Here is a 21,669-nt window from a genome sequence, read left to right as displayed (position 1 = left end):
TTTTTTTAGTATTTTAACATCTTTATTGGAGTATAATTGCTCTACAATGGTGTGTTAGTTTCTGCTCTATAAAAAAGTGAATCAACTATACATATACATATATACCCATATCTCCTCCCTCTTGTGTCTCACTCCCTCTCACCCTCCCTATCCCATTCCTCTATGTGGTCACAAAGCACCGAGCTGATCTCCCTGTGCTATGTGGCTGCTTCCCACTAGCTATCTATTCTACGTTTGGTAGTGTATATATGTCCATGCCACTCCCTCACTTTGTCCCAGCTTACCCTTCCCCCTCCCCGTGTCCTCAAGCCCATTCTCTAGTAGGTCTGCATCTTTATTCCCATCCTGCCCCTACGTTCTTCATGACCTATTTTTTTTTTTTAGATTCCATATATGTGTGTTAGCATATGTTATTTGTTTTTCTCTTTCTGACTTACTTCACTCTGTATGAGAGACTCTAGGTCCATCCACCTCACTACAAATAACTCAATTTCGTTTCTTTTTATGGCTGTGTAATATTCCATTGTATATATATGCCACATCTTCTTTATCCATTCATCTGTCGATGGACACTTAGGTTTCTTGCATGATTTATGAAATGAAAATACTCTGGAGGATAAAGATAAACACTTTATATTTTAAAATTGGGCAAAGAAAAGAGCATGAAGCCCACCATCAGAAAGCCCTGCCTTGCCCTGCCTTATCCCTCCACCTTGATCTTTAGGATCAAGAGATCAGAGAGCAGGGGCAGAAGGGGAATGGAATGATGGGGTGGAGACGCCTGGTGCAGTGCCTGGAGTTGATTAGGGTCTCGAGAATTGTTGGATCTACTTGAATGTGAGTTTCAGGGTCTGGTTTCTCCTATTCCTCCCCCTTCAGCACAAGTTGATCCCCAAGGTCATCCTATTCTGCCTTCTTCATTTCTTTTTCTGAATAGCCCCAAATTTGTGCCCTCACTCCACTTTAAGTACCTTTACTCCAATCCAGACCTCATGCTCAATTCAGTAATGATTAGTGAAATGTGGTGTGGGGCAGTGGGCATTGAGATCATGAGCCCCATACTTTTTTCCTGGTGGAGCATGGCACTGAGAAAGTAACTTCCCCTCCCTGGACTTCTGTTTCACCCAGGAAAGGAAGGACATGGGTCATTTCCAAACCCCTTTAGTGCAAACACACAGCCTGTTCCACCTGTTCCATCATCCCAGTACCACAACCATCCCTTTCTCGCCTCCCAAGGCTGAAACTCTGTGCTCCTACAAGGACCACTACATGCTTCTCCCCTGGAAAAAGCTTCTTAAATTACCCCAACACAAAATATCCACATTTCTTCTGATTGTATTTAGCATTTATAATAAATGTACCAAACTATCTCACTTGGTGAGGGAACTGAGAAACACAGATGACTGAAAAGAGAACTAACAAGCCTCCTTGGTTGGTGCATAAGTCTGAGCAGGTCAGCCAGCCTAGCATTTGTCAGCCTCGATGGCTAGCCTAACAGGTAATGTACTCAGATATTAGTACTGCTTTTTCTAAATCTCCTTCCCTTTACCCCAATTCAGGCAGATAAACTCTTTCTTTAAGGAAAATATATTAGAGCAGTAAAACATAAAAAAGACTTTTCTAGATGCAGAAGAATTTGAAACATAAAAAATGTAGTAATAATGCATAATGAGTGTGACCAACACTTCCTGCACCCTGAATTAGATGTGGGTTCCCAGACTTGTGATCTCTAAGAAAGATGGTCCTGTGTCCTGCCCGTGCCCCAGTCCTATCCCAGGGGGGACAATGGGATAATAACCCAACCCTCAGAGAGAGCTGGGTCCTCTTACCCAAAAAGAATCCAGGAATTGAAAAAAATCCAGAATATAAATGTCCTTTATGGGGACATATTTAGGCAGATGGGCCCAACACACCTCCTAATTTTCTGTGGCTCAAGAGCAGTGGGATAATGTTTTATACCACAATGTGACAGTGCAGGTAATGATCAGAAACATTGGACGTAATGAGGCCTTTGGGGGTAGGAATAACGCACGCAGAGCAGCAGCTTGTGTGAACAGCTGAGGATCAAGTGGAACTTTACAAATCTCAACAGCACTGGTGTAGATAAATGATCCAGAAGAATCTCTTGCCCAGTGTGTTGGCACCCTGGTAGCCACCTTGAATTCAGATGCATCATAGATGGCCATTTGGTGTCAGGACGTTGAGTTTTATCAGCTAAGCTGCTTGGGAGATTGAAATGAAAATTAAGTTGATCTCTAGACAAACAATGTTAAACCTCTCTTAGTAAGTTTGTGGACAAAGATTGCTACCACTACCTAAAAGTAAAAGGCTCCTCGGGGCTTGAGGAAAATTCTTCTGGCAAGAGTCAAGTAGATACCAGATGGACATTAGGAAGTGTTCGAGTGTGGCTGGACTGTAACAGGTTCACTCTGAGTAAGTGTAAGATGAAAGCAACATCGCTGACCTGAGTTTTGACTCTGTCATGAGTAACATTTTTGGCCTCCCATTGTTATTTTAGCCACAGTGGTTTCATGTGTGAAATTAATAAAAGTTAAAAACCTCAACACTTGCTAAAAACCTATCAGACACATCGTAGATGGTCATTAAAAAGTGTGATGCCTGGACTAACAGCACCAGCACCAACTGGAAATCTGTTAAGATGCAAATTCAGAACAACAGAATCTAAAACTCAAAATGAGGCCTCAAAACTCTATGTTTTAAGGAGCCCTCCACGTAGTTCAGACACACATTAAATTTGACAACCATCAGTCTATATAGTAAGAAGTTAAATTCTAGTGGGTACTGTGAACAGAACAATACGATGGAGGGATATTGTACTTTTGTAGCCAAGGAGATTGATTAAGACAGACTATGACATAATGAACTGTGGACACGGTTACTTGAAAACGTTCAATAACTACGTTATTACTAGAACAAATATAGCTGTTAAAAAAATTCCTTTGGTCCCACAGAATGTGATCCTTCACCAATTAATCCATTGAACTGAACAGGTCTATTTGCATTAGCTTTTACTTGGCTTGCATCCATATTTGTTTTCTTTCAATAAACTGTACGATAATGAAGTCATGTGATTGATGGTGAAAACATCAGCCAGGAACATACTTTATTATTTTTCTCTTTTGAATTATGTACATTTCAAATGTTGTGAAACTTCAGAGTAACCTGTGATCCTGATAATAGTACTTCATCTCTGACATAATGTGTGATGGGCCACAGTGTTGATGAAAAACACTACCTTACAAAAGTCCTTCAGAAAATGGATACTGAAATTTTAACAGGTTATTGCTCTGAGGACAGTGTGTGTATGCCAACACCTCCCTTATTCCCTTGTGCATGTAAAGGTGGAATGTTGGTTCGTGGAGAGACTAAAAAGTGATTACATTTGCTCCCATAAATGCTGTTCTCAAGCTACAAATTAAACTGTAGAGGTACATGGCAATAAAACAAGAAAGACATAAAATTGAATTTATTTTTTAAAATGTTTTCAGATTTTACATTTTTATTTAAAAGTTATAAATCCTTCTCTTTCAGTATAAGGAACTAGGCCCATCAATATCCCTTCCTTCCTTCCTTTCTCTTCTTTTTTTAACTGAAGTATAGTTGATTTACAATATTATGCTATTTTCTCCTGTACATCCCTTCTTTTTCTTTACATATCAAACCAATTATACCCTTCCCCGTTTTTTTCCCCTAATTTCCTTACCCTCTGAATTGATGCTTAAGAAATGGTATGACAGGATGAAAATGGTAAACAAGATATAAGGAATTCTGCAGAGGAAGGAGGAAGCACTAAGGATCGGTACTATGTCAGGCTCTAAAGTATTATTTCATTTGTTTACCATGATATTAACTAGCTCAAAATTATTATTCCTATTTTAAAGCTGAGAAAACTGTGCCACCAAGACTTTAGGTCATGTGTCAATGGTCAACTAACAAGCGGCAGCTCTGGGAACCAGAACCTGTGCTCTAAACCCGTTGCTCATGCTCACTCCCAGGAAAATGGGAATGCTGTATTGGTCATTTAAAATCTACCCAAAGAAATACAAAAAAATACGTGGTGAATTATTGTGAAATATAAGACAATCAAAAAGGAATGAAAATTCTAAATTCTTGACAGAAAGAGGAGCTCACAAAAATTAATAGGAATTAGACTTGAGGCAAACTTCCAAATAGCAGTACCAGATGGCAAAAGGCAATGCAGTAATAGTTTCTAAAATATTGAAGGGAAAAAAAGATGAGACTACAGTTTTAAATCTGGAGAATATATCTTTCAAACATGATGGCAATAATCACAATATTCTTATTCAATGAAGAAGAAAAAACAATCCCAGAATATACTCCAAGTATGACTAATCAAATCTCAGAAAATTTATGGCTGTCTAAAAAATTATTAAGCTTAGAACCAAAAGAAAAAATAAAAAGTATAACTAGAAATTGTATTTCTAAGTATCCAGAACAAACCTATTCACTCATATCATTAGGATGCTGGTTTGGGGAGTATGGCAGACAAGACACATGAGGTATTTGCTGTGTTATGGGAGATGTGGACAGTATTGATGTTAAGAAATCAATTAGTATATAAACATAGACATGAGTCTTGGCAACCATAAAAAAAATGAAAAATGGAATAGACATATTTGTTAACCAATAGAATAAAACTGCTAGGTTTGCACAGGCTGGCCTGGAAATAAATGGTCCTACCTGGGAGAAGATAGTCTGTTAGATCTGATTGATAGAAGAGAGGACAGTCGATCTAGCTTAACAAGTAAATGCATTTTTTTCTTATGTAAGAATGCACAGGTAGCCAGCCTGGTAGAGTGGCTCCACTGCAAATGACTGAGACTCCAAACTCCTTCTATCTGGTTACTTTGCCGTGCATGGCCTTCATTCAAAGGCTCAAATTGTACTTCATCCAAAACAAATGCTCCAGCTTTAGCCATCACATTCTGCTACTCAGAAGGAAAAAGATGCAGAAAAACCAAAAAGATACTGATCAGAAATCTTTTAAGGAACACTTCTAGAAACTACCATATACTACTTACTTTGAATTTCCTGGGACAGACTTATTCCCACGGTCACACCTAGTTTTAAGGAAAATATACTCTGGTGGCCTCATGCCTATTAAAAACCAGAATTTCTATTATCAAGGCAGGTAGGGGAAATTGATCTTGGAGGATAACATGTAATTTCTGCTACAAATCTGTGAAATATAATTATTACCCTCCTTTTATGGGAAAAAGGACATAGAAAAAAAGCTATTCGCCAGGGCCACACAGCTTATAAGGGGTAGACCTAAAATTAAACCACTGTATGTCTTGCTTCAGTGTTCATACTCTTTCCAAAAACCTATACAAATGTGTAGAATTCTGCCTTAGGAGCCATCTAGACTCATGTTGAGAGGAGGGGTTCAAGTCATATTACTTAGAATGGAATCCCAGGCCACTTTTAACAGCTGTGGGGACCATAAGACAGTCCCTTATTGGGCTTCAGTCTCCTCACCCATAAAATGGGATTGTGAAAATGTACCATTGCACTTTAGAATCAAATGAGTTGACATACATAAAGCCCTTAGGCACAGAGAAAATGACCTATGAATACTGACTATAATTATCAGATTTTTTCTCTTTACATATGTGATGATGTCAGTCCTCAAAGGGGGGGAAACATGCCTATAATTACTCAATAAGTTAACTTAGGAAGAGGGACTTTATTCTATTGACAATAGAAAAGTAAGAAACAGTGAGTCTCTAAAGCTAAGTGTGAGAGAATTAGAGGCATTTTTAAGCTATTGAGAAAAGAGCCTTAGACAACAGACTTGAAGACTGGTGGGATGAGGAGGAGAGAGAGGCAAATCAACTTCTTCCAAGTGTGTGGCTTGGGTAAGCGAGGGACACTGGGTCAGGAATCCAGGATGAATTGCAGGTTTCTGAGACAAAGAATGAGTTCAATCTGGTACTTGCTGGGTTCAAGATGCCAGTCACACATCTCAGGAATTTGTCTAATAATTGCTTACACATAGGCCTGAGGCACAGGGTCTGTACCGGTTCCCTAAGTTTGGGAAACTTTGCACAGCTGGTTACTGCAGCTGTGCCTGTGAAGGAGAGAGGATGCAGATTAGAAGCTGGGGTAAGAACCACATCGAGGAGTGTGTTCAAGAAACAAGAAGAAGGGGATGGACATGATGGAGAAGGAGGTGCTTGTGTTAAAACCCTACCTCCACCTGGATGCCACATCACCTGAGATGCCTTAGTCACTCACCTTGGATGCTCTCTTGCCTCACTTTCCCCAGCTGAAAGAAGCAGATTGCAATCTCCTTAAGGATTTACTCAGGACTGAGCAGGGTTGTACGAGTAAAGCAATCACTGTGGGATGAAATTTAGGAGAGAACAGCCTCCTGGAATGCAGGGAGGGGGGAATTTTAAGAAAGACCAAAGATCAAGAGTCTCAAATACTGCAGACGCTAAGAACGTAAGCTAAGAACTAAGATTTGTTAAATGCACTTGGGAAGAACATTTTCCATGAATTAATGACGTTATGGAGTGGATAGGTGATAACCCAGCCAATAGAAAACGTGCACAATGACTTTTAATCATCTTGACTATAATGGAAATAGGGTAAAGGTCAATTTGTTAAAAAAAATATGGGCACTTTATAAAGCTTTCTTAATGTCTGTGTGTTTATTTTATTTACAGTGCATATGTTTCCATGATATGCATTTTCTGAGAGAAAAATGTTAGCAGAAGCGGGTGACTGAAGTTAATGATGAGAATGTTGATACCATGATTAATGAGGAAGCAGATGTGTTTTTAGTTGGGAGATTGATACAGATGAATTTTCACATGGTATTGGATATATTTATATGCTGGAGATATAGATATAAATATACATCCAACTATAACATCAGATAGAATAAATTTTCAGATAACAGGATAAATGAAAAGTACTTCAGAAGTATAATTAAATCAGAAGTGTAAGAAGATTAAAGTGCCTTTGAAAAATAAAAATTGCCTCTGGTTTAGACAGAATATAGACTGAATGATTTTTACCCCTAAAGAGTAATTCCAGAAAGTATAAGGGTTCAGAAAAAAATAGTAACTAAGTGGTTAAATTGTAATATAACCAAACTATATGCTGAAAAACTACGTATATTACTGTTCCATATACACAAATGAGTTGAGTTCAAAGATTTCCTTATTTTATTTCTATTAGTAAAAATTGTATATATTTAGGGTGTGCAACATGATGATTTGATATACATACAAGCAGTAAAATGATTACTACAGTAAAACTAATTAACATACCAGCTCCTCATATTTTTGGGGGGGTGATAAGAGAAAGTGAAATCTTTCTTAGCAAATTTCCAGTATTATAAATTGTAGTCATCATTGCTGTACATTAGATCTCCTGAATTATTCATCCTAAATAATTGCAACTCTGTAGTCTTTTACCAAAATCTCCCCATGTCTCCCACCTCCCCACCCCTGGTAACCACTGTTCTACTTTCTGCTTCCAGGTACTCTGTTTAGATTGCACACAAAAATGAGATAATTCATATACATTTTTATTTCTGTGTCTGGCTTCTTTCAGTTAGTGTTATGTCCTCCGGTTTCATTCATGTTGTTGCAAATGGCAGGATCTCCTTTTATAAGATGGAATAATATTCTATTTTATATACACACTGCAGTGTCTTTATTCATCCATCCCTCCACCCATCTGTCATTTCCAGATCTTGGATATTATGATTAATGCTGTAGTGAACATGGGAGTGCACGTATCTCTTAGAGGTAAAGATTTCATTTCCTTTGGGTAAATACCCACAAGACATATTGCAAAATCAGGTGATCATTCTATTTTTAGTTTTTTGAGAAAGCACCATACTATTTTCCATAATGGCTGAACCATGATGAATGAATAAATGAAAGAAAGAATGAATGTAAAAGTAACTGTAACTGTAAATTTGGTAAAATAGAAGTAGCCCAATATTATTAGGGTGAAAATACCAGGTTAAGAGCTTTAGCGATTGAAACCTATTTCTGTAGACACACATACTGGCTTTTCTAGGAATGAATATTGATTCAGGAAAAGGGAATCTCAAGATTTTCTGGAATTGTACTCACCATTTTTAAAGCTGATGGTAGTTTATACCGATTATGGCCATGATGCATATCTGTACTTACAACAGCCCAGGTCTGTGTGGTCATTGTCTAAGATTTTGATGGAAAATGGGTTTCTGGGATTTTAGCAACAGTATGATGGAAAATAAGAAGGGAAGGGGTACTGCAACTGTTCCTAGGAAGGAATAAGCCACAGACTGAGACCATGATCACACTGCATATGCCTGAATCCAAAACGATCCTCACATCTCAAGGTCCTCAACTTGGTCATACAAACAAAATCCCTTTTGTCATGTAAGATAACATGCACAGGTTTGGGGCATTAGGGCCTGCACGCTTTAGGAGAAGGCATTATTCTGTCTCCTACAGTACTTTATGTGCATTATCTCATAATCTAAACAACAATTAGGATGACTCTAATGAATAGTCAGAAAGATCAAATCTTATTTTCTTTGTGAAAAATTTATGATTTGCAGAGAAGGGATATGAATCACCTGCCATCTCCAATCCCCAATCTTTTCATTAAACTCTAGTGCATCTGGTCATAGTCCCTAGGAGTATATAATGCCGGCTTCTGATACACCTAAAAACTAAAAGGAAAGAACAAATACCTGCAATAAGGCACCATCTCAGCATGAAGAAGTCTGAATTGACCAAACCAGAAGGAAAAAAAAAAAAAAAAAGCCAACCAATTAGTTGATTGGTAGAAAGCAGAAAGCATGTAATTGATTTTCATGGAAAAAAAAAAAACTATTTCGTAAGATAAAAATTTTAGTTCAAATTGGTGAACCTGTATTTCTAAATGTAGATGACACTACTCTGAAACTATGTAGTTTCCCGATACTATTTTTCTCTTTACTAATGGTATCTATCTGTGTTTGCTTTATTTTAAGAGAGGGTTTCTGTAGCTTTGCACTTATTGAAATTCCTGAACACAAACAATGCATGTGTTAAAACTTATTTTCCTCTGTCACATTGGACTGAATCTTATTACAGAGACACTGCTTGCGCGAAAACAGTTTCCATAGTCATGGGTAACCTGGTGCACCTCATAGATGCCCAGACAAAATTGGCTGAAAATGAGTGCAGAAAACATTCTCACACCATCTCTCTTCATTGGACAATCTGCCAAAAGGTTTTGGATCTGGGCTTCCCTGGTGGCACAGTGGTTGAGAGTCCACCTGCCGATGCAGGGGGCGCGGGTTCGTGCCCCGGTCCGGGAGGATCCCACGTGCCGCGGAGCGGCTGGGCCCGTGAGCCATGGCCGCTGAGCCTGAGCGCCAGGAGCCTATGCTCTGCAACGGGAGAAGCCAGGGCAGTGAGAGGCCTGCGTATGGCAAAAAAAAAAAAAAAAAAAAAAAAAAAAAGGGTTTGGATCTTTTGGATCATAATCAAAAGCAAATGCTACCCAGAAAAATCAATTCCATGCCAGTAAGAGTGAAACAAGGAAGGAACTTTTGGAAGGAACACATACTTCAAATATTTTGTGAATTAAGAAAAATTTAATCATGTTCTTTTATCTACTTAAGTGCCTTTGTATTTAAACCTTTAAGATATGTGTACCTTTCTCTTATCCCCCCAAACATCCCCAAACTAGATTGGCCTACTACAGCATCCTCTGCTTGATAATAGTCACCTTTCAGCTAATCAAGAAAGTGATGAGACACTGATTAATTTTAAGTGGCTAAGAAATATAATTCTCCTTTTGATAGCTTTCTATTTATTCTATATTCCTGACAGAAAACACTACAGAATGTACAATTCGATTTATATGAAGTTCTGGAAAAAATATAGCAGAAATGATAAAACCAGGGGCAGGGCATAACAGGAGGAGAATAACAATTGATACAGGAGGAAACTTTTTGGGGTGATGAAGTTCTTCTGTATCCTGAACATGCGATGGTCACATCAATTGGTGTCTTTGTCAAAACTTATTGTATTTTAAACTTGTGATTTTTATCTTATGTAACTGGCCAAACAGCAGAAGGGTGATATAAGCACCTGAGCAATCTGTCAATTTTAGAAAGTTCCCATTTGCCGTCTAGAGAAGTCAGCCTGGCCTGGCAGAAAGAGTCAGCAGGACCAGAGTCTTGGGCAAGAGCATCAGTGCAAGGGAGGTTTATAATGCCGAAAATGGAAAATTAGGCTAGGCTATGAGTAGATCCAAAGTGGCTGAGGATAAGGGACAAAATGATTTGTGAATATCACAGGCATCCTAGCCACATATGAGGTATCACAATACCATGCTTTCCCGCCTGCATCCTAATTCCAACTCAAACCATATGCTGAGATGAAGTCTTCAGATGTATCCTCCACTCAAAACCAAAATTAACCCAGGTCTGGGTCGTGCCCATGTCTACAGGTGAGCTGCAGACAGCCAGCAATGAAGAACTGATCAGAGTTCACATCTGACATATGACATCCATGCCTAGACGTGACCACATGGCTCTCAATTTCTCATTTTACCCGGGACTTATTTTGAGCCACAGGAAAGATGTGGGATGGAGAGGAATTGGGGAAGGTGTCATCCTACACATTATACACGTTCCTCTATCCCGTCATTCAGAGCAAGGTCTCTGTAAAAGTATAAAGCTTTCTTCTAGTGTTTCATATCTCCTTCACCTATTAGTGTTGTTGGTAATGATATTTGGAGAGAATATCATATGAGTAATAAATAATGGAAGATGATTTATGGGCAGTGATTCTGATAAAAGTGGTACTTCAATGTGGGCATCAGAGAGTCCTTTTAGGAAGCAACTATGATCTTTATTACTGGATTATGAGGAATCCATTAAAAGAAGGTCCAGTAGGAGAACATTTTCAGCAGAACAGAGAGAAGTGCTCAGGTACTAAATGAGTAACAAACATGAAATGGTCAACAGACAAAAATATGGCAAACCTTGTTGGAACATTGTGAACCAACGTCAGGTGGGGAGATCATGAAACTAACGGGGATCAGAGTCCACTGTAAAAAATGTGGATTTTGTTACAATTTGATGGGGGTTCACTGAAACATTTTAAGTAGGTGAGTGGATCCTTTTGTTTTATGTTTAAAAAAATAACTGTGATTATTTGAGGAGTAAGTGACAAGTGGGCAAATAAAGAAGCAAAGAAATCGATTTACAGGCTGCTGAAGGAATCCACACAGAGATGATGTGCTGGGGATGAGGGTGACAGCATGGACTCGGAGAAGACCTTCAATGTTGGGGCACGTTGCTGTGGCACGGGCCAGTCCGTGGGGTAGCCAGGACTGCTTGTACAACGAGAGACTTCAAACACAGAGCGGGGCTTGCTTTTCACACAATGGCTTTCCTGCTTCCAGGACTTAGTACTCTGTTCATTCTTTCAAAAACCATCTCAGATCCGTCTCATCAGAGCAACAGTTCCTGTTTTCCTGGAAGAACACTTGAGTCCTCTTCCTGTGCTCTCACATCCCTCTGTTTGCTGCTCTAATGGACCCTTTCTTGCTTTGCCTTTTAGTTATTTGTACATGTATCTATACTTAACCCAAGAACAGCAACTGTGTCTTATTCATTACTTAAAAACTTCCATTTTCTCATGTTTGGGTCTGTTGTCAATTCTGTTTGTGTAGTGTGGTATTTTGAGCCATCTGAAGTCACACAGACAAATACAGAATCACATTATAATGTAAGCTTTCGATAATTTCCCCCAAGCAATTATCCAAGATATATTCATTGTACAGCCATTTGCCAGGCAATGTACCAGACCCTAGTTGTAACTAATTGTCTGATAGCTTTAATGCAAAGAATACTGGCTAAAGAGCCTATATTTTCATAGTTGATTTTCCTGTATATAAAAAGATATTCCTATTACCTCACTGGAGGTTTATCTTAAATATTAAACAAGTTAATGTAAATAAAATACTCATTGCATTCTAGAGTTACATCAATATCAAGGATTATTGCAGAAAACAAAGTCTAATTGTGCCCTCATCCTTCTCCTTATTCTTTTATTTATCCATTCACTTATTTAACAGATACACTTGAGTACCTACCATGGGCCAGAATCTATGTCTGGCACCATCCTTATCTCTGCTTTGACATTTACTTCCCTGGTGACTTTAGCAAAACTCATCTTTCTATACATTTACCCCTCATCTCTAAATTGGGTACTTATTAGTACCCACCTCATTAGATTGTTGTGAGGATTAAATAAGTTAATCAATATAAAGGATTAGAACAATGTCTGGCACAAGTCAATACATAATGTGTTTGTGATAATTACCCATATCATCATAATTAAATAATAGGCTCTGGGCATAAACACTTTATTTGAAGGACTCAAGAAATGAGAGAATGAATTTGAATCACATATCATTCTCCTCGAGTTCACAACTATGGAAAAAGCTCATTCTGAACACATAAAAAGTCATAATTGGCTTCCCGGTGATTTCAAGGCAAAATCTAAAACTTTCCAACTTAATTAACTTTCCAAGTTACTTTGAAAGTGATTGCATCCACTTGCTTATTATTTATTTATTTTTTTGCCCTGCTGAGAATACTTGCTACATAGTTCAAAATGACACTGGGTCAGGTTGTATTTGAAACCATAGTCTTAAAAAATTGCCTTCTCAGGTCGAAAATTCAAGTTATTCAATTGTTATTAAGTTTTTTGTATGGAGAAATGAATTTTCTGCAATTACAAATCGGCTCTATTGGAATACTGCCTGTAATTAGGAGTCCTTAATGAAGGCAAGTGTGTTCCCTCTGGAGCTTACACATTGGCATTACCAGATGTGTTACTTGCACTGTTTATTGAATGAGTAAAATAACAGTTTATCAAAATGAGAGTGAACCTTAAAAACAGGCAATATTTCACAGGCTGCAAAATAATTGCAATGATTCTAGTGTACAGATGGGAACTTGACCTTATAAATCTGAATTTTAACAGAAAGAAAATAGATATTATAGATATTAAGGTCCTCTTCAGTAAGTATCTTAACATGAGTCTAGACCATTCACAGTTCTTTATTAGCCAATCAGTTTGTATCATGACATAATCTTCTTTCACTGATTAATGCAAGATAACAGATACTGTTTTTTCATTAGGAAAGGAAAGAATAATAGACAAATTTCCTCGTGCCTTGCTAATTAGAAACAGGCGGATAATGAGAGTTTCTTCTGTAATACTCTTCAACAACATAAAAGTGATCTGTGGAGGAAATGTGCTACTGATCAAGGGTGACTTAGCGCCCAGATTCTGTGGCTCTGAATGCTCCTCCGTCAAAGACGGAAGTCTGAGCACAGATACCTCGTGGGGAGGGGCATCATGGTTGTAGCCCACAGAGTACATGGAATCGTGTTGGTGGAAACACTGAGCAAAAGCATCGTGGGTCATGAGTTTTGCACTCAGTTCTAGATTAAAATTCCAGCTTTTTTCCTGACTTCATTTGTGACTCTGAGTAATGCTTTCATCTCTTTGAGTCTCTGTTCTTTTCATCTGCAAAATGGAAAAAATAATCTAACCTCATAGACTGATGGTGATAGTTACTAATGGTGTATGAACTGCTGGCTCAGTGTCGGGCACCTGACAATGACAATGGCTACACTAACTGAGGAAAGGTGACGCAGAGCTGTTGTCTCCCTGGTATGTGTTACACAGTTTAAGGTTCATAACAACTGTACGTAGTGAGTGCTGTGTTTCTCTCCAGCAAGCGCTTCTCCCTCTTTCCTTCCCCAAACAATCTGATATGCTCCAATCCTTCTTTGTATGTCTCAGGGAAGCGATCCTACGTCAGTTACAGGTGTGGAGGCTGATTAGCTAAACCAGCTTGGGCACCCTATTATCTTGCTCAAGAGAGATTTAGGAAACAGCATATGCTCCAAACCTGAAGTCACCATGGGAAGTCACATTTCCCAGGGAGGGGGCAGCTGCTGTAGTCTTCTGAGAAAGGATTCCTTGTTCTTCATGAGAGGCAGGACAACATGGTCGATTTCCTTACTCTGGATTCTAAGGGCCCTGGGTGTGATGCTGGGTCTGAGGATGAAGACAACACAGCGGAAGGCAGAGCAAGAGAAAAGTTAAGCCCTGATTACACTGCTTGGGGTCTGACTTCCTCCAGGCTTTGTGTTATGTGAGAGAAAACATTTTATTGTTGATTAAGCCATTTCGAGCAGTCATAACATCCCTCCTGAAAATCCATTTTTTCTGTATGAGGAGATTGAGTTATGGAGAAGTTAAATAATTGTCTGAGGTTCCCACAGGCAGAAAGTTCCAGATGACTACTTCCAAGCCCATGTTCTTAGCCCCCAGGTTACCGTGCCTTCCACATTTGAATGCAGTTATGGTTAGCGGTCGCCTTTGTCTTCTCCACTGTCGTCAGCATCTTCATCAGATCCATCCTGCTCTGACAAGAGAATCCTCTACTCCACTCTGTAGCTCAAGCCTCCCCTCTGATTCCTTGTTCCTGTAATTAATTAATAATTAACTTCCGTCTTGGGCATTGCTAGAATCTCCTGCTTTGTTCCCACCTCGCTTTTCTTTTCCTCAGCCCCTAAAAGACATATCTTCCTCTGAAAACTAACCCTGGAAAATCCTCAGACAGCTTGCTGAGAATTCTGCAAGATTCTATCATGTTAGTTCCTTGGACTTCAGATTCATGCATGCTTTGGTTCCCAGTCCTCTACCTCAAACATTTTAGACTGGAAATTTTAATTCTACATAGGTCCCTGTATAAAGTAGAGTGTGGAACATTTACAGGTATAAGAACATCTTTAAAATGGCCTATAATGACCAGGAAAACAGGTCATGATCCCCACACTATTTATCTAGAGACAGCATATGGCCAGTTTTTACACTTCCACCATTATAATCATTTCACCAACCACATTTCATGATTTCCCTCTCGGTGTATTGCATGCTTAGATTTTCTGTGACCAAAGGTCTTGGTTAATACTCTTGTTCCTGAGTTCACTGAGTAATCACAGTCAAGTCATCAAGAAGATTTGAGGCATCATATACTCCACTAGAGAATGTGGATAATCGAGGTTAAATCATCTTGAGTTGTGGATAGAATAATAAGATGGTACCTGACATTGAAGAACTGCTTAATAAATAATAACTGTTACTACATTTTTTGTTGTTATTCTCAAAAGCCATCACTTTATTCTACATATTCAAACATCTTTCTTGATGGTACAGATGTCAAGTGACAAAAATTGACCTGGGAAATTTCCCCACCTCTCAGCCTCTGTGCCAAGGTCACCTAATGGGAACGCAGTGTCAAACAGGCAAGGTCCCCAGTACCTGCACTTTGGTCACAGGTACATCTGGTACCAGGATGCAGCCCTTCCTTGTCCCTGGCTTCTGGGTCGAGGCAAGGACTTGAGTATCAATTCCTGAACTTGACATTTTCATCCTGAGCTTCAAGTCTCCCATTGTGCAGCTGAATTTTAGTCACCACAATTACCTGAATTCTTTACATTTATTTCACATAAGAGCCATAAAATTTCTTTATTTCATATTTGTTACTTAGGTCCTTTTACTTGACGACAAAGACATTTAGATTCACCTCAGGATAAGCTACAACAGACGAAAGAGATGCAAGTTATTGAATATCCATGTAGTATAGTTCAATGAGAGATTGATATGAGATCAAAGTTCAATGAGAGATTGATATGCATAGGATATTTAGTGTGAGGCTGGAAATTAAAAAAAATAAGTTAAAACATTAAAAGTGCTAAACTCTTATTTTGTACACTTAAATTTCAGGAACTGAGTGTTTTATGTAAGTCAGTTTTGTAAGTCAGCTATATGCTCTTCAAGCATTTTTTTCTCAATAAACTGAGGAGATATCATGAAATAACAAGTAAAGCCTCTTTCAGTCATAAAGTCCTGTGATGGACACTACAGGGTTAAACTTTCATCCATGCATTAAATTTTCATATAGCACTTACTGTGCCAACTTTGATTTTTAGGTTTGAGTGTAGAAGAATGAGCAAATGAACACAGTTTCCAATGTCAGAGCTTTCACAGTCTGTTATAGGAGGGAGACGTGCATCAAACAGTCACATCAGCCGACCTGGAGGAAACCAGGAAGGTGTGTGAGAAAGGAACAGTCCTACACTTGCTAATGGCTTTTGTGATGATGCCACGGCCAGACCACAAACCAAATGGTGCACAGGAATTAACCAGGTGAAAAGTGAATGTGGGAGAAGCCTTCTAGGGAGATATGATATGGTCTTATTTTAGCAGAGATTATGGAGCCATGTGACTTTGCCATTTTTGTAGATCAAAACATACACATGTCAGTTATGCTATCTGGTCAACCTAGTAGTGACACCTGAAATAAGATGGGTGCGCTCAGAGCACAGGGTAAGATGAAGAATGGTGTTGCCATAATGGGAGATTTTCTATTTTGAGCACACAGAGTCAGTGGATCACCAAAATACTGAAAATATTTTAACTATTTGAAAAGGCATCTACTCTAGAACTGTTCTAAAAGCAAAGCTCTGTAATCCAACATCTGAAAACATGAGGAGTGACCCTCCCTGAAGAGAAGGAAATCCCTAGGTGTGTGGACATCTGTTTTCTCTATTGAGGAGAACCTACAAAGTCTCCAAATGGGGGCAAACATGCAGCTTTACTTCTTTTCTCTCCTGGGGAAAAATTAGTTATTGTCTGAAAATTTATTTAAATAATTACTTCCTGCAACACATAGTCCATCCCTGTGTAATTTCTTTATGAAGTTCTGGAGGGAAAATCAGCATAGAATTGTCCTCAAATGTAATTTGAATGGGCCCCAGAGATCTGATGTAAGAGCATAAACTGGAGCTGACTGGCCGACCAATGAATCCCTGTGTACTGACAGAACCCAAGGAATGTGATCCATCTGAAACCAAAGCTACAGCTGATTAAATATCCGAATGGCACGATCGGTTTTAAATGGATATTTAGTTCACATCAAAATACGCCCTACCTCCTCTGGCCGATGCCTGGGTCTCTATCAGAACACAGGGAATTCATGGCGGCAGCATCTTCAAGGAGATGATTTCTCTGGTGGGAGTCGGGGATAGGGATGACAAAAGCATGGAGACTTATTTATTCAGCCAATCTGCCCAATGCCTGTTTACAGAATGCTTGCGGGTGCCCGGCGCTTGCTGGTCCTGAAGAACCTGGCACCTGTGACAAGCAGCTGTCGTGCTCTCAGGGTCCTGGGGCCCTGGGTCCTAGAGGGGAGATGGACAGATGGCGGTATATGATCAATGAGGGACGGTAGAGAAGCCGAGAGGAAGGGACCTTCCCAGGCTGGATGGCTGAGCAAGTGTTCAAGGCCCTAGCTCACTGTCGGGTCTTACAGGTCATCCACTCCGCCAGCTATTTTAGAATTCATTTCTGCATGACATCATATAACCAGAGAGATATATTTACTTGTGTGTATGCTTAGCAACATATTAGTATTTTTGTTTACATCTTTATTGGAGTATAATTGCTTTACAATGGTGTGTTTGTTTCTGCTTTATAACAAAGTGAGTTATACATATACATACGTTCCCATATCTCTTCCCTCTTGCATCTCCCTCCTTCTCACCCTCCCTATCCCACCCCTGTAGGTGGTCACAAAGCACCGAGCTGATCTCCCTGTGCTATGCGACTGCTTCCCACTAGCTAAATATTAGTATTTTTAATACAAAAGAGGAAAAAAGACACAACATTCAGTGCATAATACCAGAGCACAGGTCATTTGGTTGGTTCATTCCAGGCAAAAAAGTAAAATAGAAAGTATAAATTGTACAGAAAAGTACAAAATGAAAAGGAAAAACTTCTCTCCCTCCCACTTTTTCTTTTATCCCAAGGTTGATTACTGTTTGAATTTTATTTTGATTCCTTTCTTAAAAAGCAATAAAAATGATATGTTATAAACTGTATTTGTAACATATTCATATTACAAACTGTATTTGTAATATATTCATATTCATGTAATATATTCATCTGTATTATTTTCCTCCATACCCCCATATACCTATTTATTTATTTATTTACAATAAGGGATCACTATATGTTTCTTCCTAAACTTTTCTTTTGCGTCTTAAAATATATATTTGTCCACACCATCAAATATATAAATTTCCTTAATTAGGCCATAGATTATTCCATGATATGAATACAATTTAATTTTTAGCCAATCTCTACTTGATGAGCATTTTAGTTAATCTCAGTTTTCTGCTTGCACGTATTTTGAGAGAAAAGCCATAAATAAACTCCTCAAGGCAAAATTTCTGGAATATGTTTATACATTTTAAAAAAATTTTTGAAAGAGATTAGCAAATTGTCCTACAGAGCGGCTGTAAAGAGATATCCTTCTACTGACAGTATGTAAAAGTTCCAATCTCTCCACGTTCTCTAAAATGCTTTGTAGTATACATTTTTAAAAATTTAGCTAACACAATAGATATGCTTTCATTTTAGATTACAGTTCACTCTATCAACTTTGATAAGTAAATTTACTAATGAAACATGTAAAAAATAGTATATCATTAAAAGAAAACATGGAATGAGAGCAAATGCTGAAAGCACAGATTCTATGTCACCCAGTGTGACATAATAAGAAATATATAATTTGTCTCTGCCCTTGGTTCCTGACACAGAGCTCCTAAAACCCTTGTAATTTCCTGAGTGGTGAGAGCATGCTATGCAGAGCTCCAAAATCTCTTGGAATTTCCTGGGCAGTAGGGTCATGTTTTGTTCTAATTAGGTGACTTTTGGTGGGCTCCTGTATAGCTTCATGATAGGGGATGGTCACCAGAAAGACCAAGCCATGATTAGAAGCTTGGAACTTTCAGCCCTACCTCCATCCTCTAGGGAGGGGAGGTGCTGGAAACTGAATTAAAAATTGATCATGCTTATGTGATGGAACCTCCAGAAAAATTCCTAAACTACAAAGTTTGGAGAGCTTTCAGGTAGGTGAATGCACCTACAGGCCAGGAGGGTGGTGCAAACCAACCCCACAGGGTCAGAAGCTCCTGAAAACGGGACCCTTCCAGGCCTTCTGCCCTATGTACCTCTTCATCGGATTGTTCATCTGTATCCGTTATAGAATCCTTTATAACAAAGCAGTGAGCATAAGTAAAGTGTTTCCCTGAGCAGTTCTAGAAAATTAGCAATCCTGTGGTGGGAGAGTTTGTGGCCAAGTTGGACAGAAGTGTGAGTGCCCTGAGGACCATTATTTGTGACTGTTTTCTGAAGTGAGAGCAGTTTTGTGGGACTGAACCCTTAAGCTGTGGTGCCTCACAGTAACTCTGGGTTGTTGGCGGGGGAACTGACACCCAGTTGGTGTCCAGAGAGTTGGAAAATGGGTGGGGTCTGTGGGAGACCCCACAGACACTTGGCACCAGAAGTGATGTGAGTAGAGAAACAATTTTCCTTTACCCAGTTTCCTAGTCATTCCACCATGCTGCTATCTCCTTTATTAAAAATAAATAAACCAAAAATAATTGATACAAAATCCTGGAAACTAAGAGTCTTTCTAAAATGAGAGCTCTTTCAAAACACAGAGTAAACTGGATCCAGGCAGATTCCATCATCTGAGCTTATCAAAAGAACAGAAACTTGAAGAAGTAACCCTGGTTTAAAGAGAGCTGATAAATAATTTCCCTGTAACAGAAAAAGTTTATCAGATAAGAACAAGAAACTGCTAGACCCTCTAACTGTCATCTATAGAAATGGACATGGAAATGGGAAAACCTCAATTCTGGCTATACATTAATTGCATTGAACAGGGGTTCATCTATATTTTATGTTTTCATACTGAAATTTTTGACTAATGACTTAAAGTGGTATTAAGAAAAATATGCATAAAATAGAGGATTAGACAAGGGGTGTGTTGAAACATTCTTCTGCAGGTTACTACCAATTGGCCACCCCCAGAACTCTGTCCTTCCTGGTGTGCAAAACAGTAAGAGAAGCATGAACTTCACAACAAGGTGAGTGATGTTTTTGCTGGATGGCAGAGAGATGACCAAGTCTACAGAATACAGAAGAGTAGGATTTTGTGGTCTAATCCACAAATGAAGACTTCTCTGAAAATGAACAAAAGTAGAATTTAGAATTACAGTTTCCATCCTCAGAAGACTTGTAGGAAGCAAGCAGAGCATGCATTATGAAGTGACAGGCTATCATCTGTAGGACTTTTGTTCAAGAATTTTCTACACCCCATCACCATAAGCCCACTGTTGAGGAGAACCAAGTCCTAGAGCACTTATTCATTCAGAAATGATCAGGGGTAGGAGAAGTGTTCTTTACCTCCATGAAACTGAAGGAAATAGGCCCCTTCCTTCCACTGGGTGGATTTGGGGGATATCAGAAACCTACATAGGAAAAGCTCCATTACAAGGCTAGTTTACTTCTCAAAGGGCATCTTTCAGAGACATTTTACAAACCTGCCACATTGTTCTGATAGTTACCTTTGTCAACCAAACAAAACCCTTTCCTATTCCTAAGTTAATAATAGCTGTTGTTATGAATACATTTGAGTTTTCTTGTATGATTTTTCTGCATCTACTTGGTTGACAATATGATTTATATGCTTTAATCTGTTAATAAAAAGTTGTACATTAATTGATTTTCTGATACTGAGAATAAATATGCACAAATGATTTATCTGTATACATTGCTGATTAGAATTTTAAAATTATTTTATTAAAAAATTTTACACATATTAACGAGATGGGTCCTGGTTTTACTTTTTTATACTCTTTGGTTTGGTGCTGGAATCAATTCTATATTAGTTTTATAAAATTAATTCAGGTCTCCTTCTTTTATCCATTTCTTTGTATAAAATAGAAATTCTCTGGTCTCATATGAATTTTCTAAAGGAAATTTGCTTCATGGTGTCAGAATGTCCATGTGTCAGAAAGGGGAGCATTTATTTTGGACAATCGGTTTATTATTCCCAGGACGTTATGTGCACATGCAGTTACTACTGTGAGCGCTCGGCTCTGAATACAAGATGTGCTGAACAGGAGCACACGTCTGCACAAAGATCTTACCTGGGGAGCAGAACTGCCTTTGCTGTTGTGTCTCATCTTATCTCAAATCCCTGGAAATATGAGGTTGAGTGTTCTGTTTTATTTCTTATCTGTAGGTGTATGCCCAGACTTCTCGAAAGCAGTAGGGCTCCTTAAAAAAACAGATATCACACAATAAATGTATACAAATAAAAGTTCCTCTGATTTCGTTGTCCATTCTTGCTTTTCTTCCCAAGGCCTCCACATGTTTTTCTGAGTTTTATCACTCAGGATTTAAATACATAATTTTTCTTCACTTTAAAAGATGTTTACATACAACTATGTGATTGCACTCAATACCACTGAACTGTACACTTAAAAATGGTAAAGACAGGGCTTCCCTGGTGGCTCAGTGGTTGAGAGTCCGCCTGCCGATGCAGGGGACACGGGCTCGTGCCCTGGTCCGGGAAGATCCCACATGCCGTGGAGTGGCTGGGCCTGTGAGCCATGGCCGCTGAGCCTGCGCATCCGGAGCCTGTGCTCCGCAACGGGAGAGGCCACAACAGTGA

Source organism: Delphinapterus leucas, chromosome 9 (genome assembly GCF_059928025.1).
Source record: "Delphinapterus leucas isolate spDelLeu-1000000601 "Yukka" chromosome 9, BTC_Dleu_Yukka2, whole genome shotgun sequence".
Classification (NCBI taxonomy): Eukaryota; Metazoa; Chordata; class Mammalia; order Artiodactyla; family Monodontidae; genus Delphinapterus; species Delphinapterus leucas.
Note: the sequence above shows the minus strand (reverse complement) of the source record.